This window comes from Musca domestica, unplaced genomic scaffold (genome assembly GCF_030504385.1).
Source record: "Musca domestica strain aabys unplaced genomic scaffold, Musca_domestica.polishedcontigs.V.1.1 5, whole genome shotgun sequence".
NCBI classification, from domain to species: domain Eukaryota; kingdom Metazoa; phylum Arthropoda; class Insecta; order Diptera; family Muscidae; genus Musca; species Musca domestica.
In genome coordinates, this window is record NW_026712346.1 from 26451690 (window position 1) to 26453476 (window position 1787).

Sequence of the window (1787 nt, forward strand, 5' to 3'; positions counted from 1 at the left end):
TAACGGTACTACCCTATATTCGTCATTTTCATGATTTTAGCCACTTTTTCCAATGGAATTATCTGAAATTCCCCACAAGGAGTTCCTTGTGAGTACTTTACACGCAGATATAGATTTGTCTTTAAGGGTGCACAATATCGTATATCCCCCATATATCGGCACCTTCCTATATTAGATATTTTAAAGATTTTAAAATAATTTTTAATGGATTTTATTTTTGTGAGAATTTTCTAATTCGTTCCAAATGGTGGAGGGTATTCAAAGTACGGCCCGGCCGAACTTACTGCTTTTTTACTTGTTTAATTTAAAAAATATTTTTTCTAATTTAAAAAATATTTTTTATATTTAACAAATTATTTTTTATTTATTTTGTAAAAATATCTTTTAAATAGCTTTTATCTTATTTTTTTAATTCAAAAAAAAAAAAAAAAAAATAACGTTACTTTGAATAGCTATTAAAAAACTAATTTTTGAACGTTGTAAAATATTTTTTTTCTTTTATGGTTTAAAAATAATAATATAAGATTTATTTTCCCTATTTTAAAAAATAAGGTATAAAACATACTAAAGCTGTTTTTAAAATCATTTTAAGGTTCATCTTTGAAATATTTTTATTTCATTCTTGTAAGAAAACTGTTTATTTCCCTTAATCGAAACAAGCATACAATCCCTTATTCGTTCGTGTGTATGTTCAACACTCAAAAGACGTTGTCTTAATATAGCATTCACTGTTAGGCATGTGAAGCAAAATAAACTATGCTTCTTTGCCAACGACCATACCACGCTGAGTACATCGGTTCTCGTCCGATCACCGAAATAAAGCAGCGTCGCGCGTTTAGTACTTAGATGGGGGACCGCTTGGGAACACCGCGTGTTGTTGGCATTGTCCAACTTTTTTATATTTTTTTATTTTAAAAAATATTTGTTCTAATTTGAAAAATATTTTTTTATATTTAAAAAATAATTTTTATTTTTTTTTTTTTGTAAAAAAATATTTTAAATAGCTTTTATTCTATTTTTTTAATTCAAAAAAAGAAAAAAATGAACGTTACTTTGAATAGCTAATGATAAAATAATAATATAAGATTTATTTTCTCTATTTTGAAAAATAAAGTATAAAACATACTTATTTGCATCTAATATTTGTTTTAAAGTTGTTTTAAAAATCATTTTAAAGTTCATCTTTGAAATATTTTTATTTCATACTCGTAAGAAAACTGTTTATTTCCCTTAATCGAAACAAGCATACAATCTCTTATTCGTTCGTGTGTATGTTCAACACTCAAAATGAAGTGTTGCCTGCAGTTACAACAGGCATACCAACAGATTCTAAATTGTGCGTAGATGAAGTAATACTCTGCAACGAAAACTATGCAACAAGCGATTCTTCTCGTACGGTCCTATCGGATATCGTACGGAAAAAGAAGAGGAAGAACAGCAAGCGTAAGCAGACAACGCATATGAGAATTGCCGAACTACAAATTTCTGTAAGCCGATTGGAAGAATCTAATCGAATTTTGGCGACTGAAATGAAATCATTACGCAGTCAGCTGAATTTCACAGCCAAACAATTGGCAGATGCTCATTAAAAGGAAAACAGCTATAAGCGAGTTATAGCTACTTTACAAAAACAAGTAGCCGTAAAAACAACAATTACAAATGCCAAATAGTATGGACATTGAAGATGAACCAAATAAAGATCTGGATATAGGCCGTAATCCAGTAAAGGCAGGCAAGATGCTGAAGGTGCCTGGGGGGAGAAAAATCATCATTCATTAATGGACCCT

The 1787-nt window shown here is 29.3% G+C and overlaps 1 pseudogene; it reads left to right on the forward strand.

Annotated features, from left to right (window-relative positions):
- The first annotated feature begins 766 nt into the window (after positions 1–766).
- On the forward strand, positions 767–883 carry LOC131805249 (5S ribosomal RNA; annotated as a pseudogene).
- Positions 884–1787: the final 904 nt, after the last annotated feature.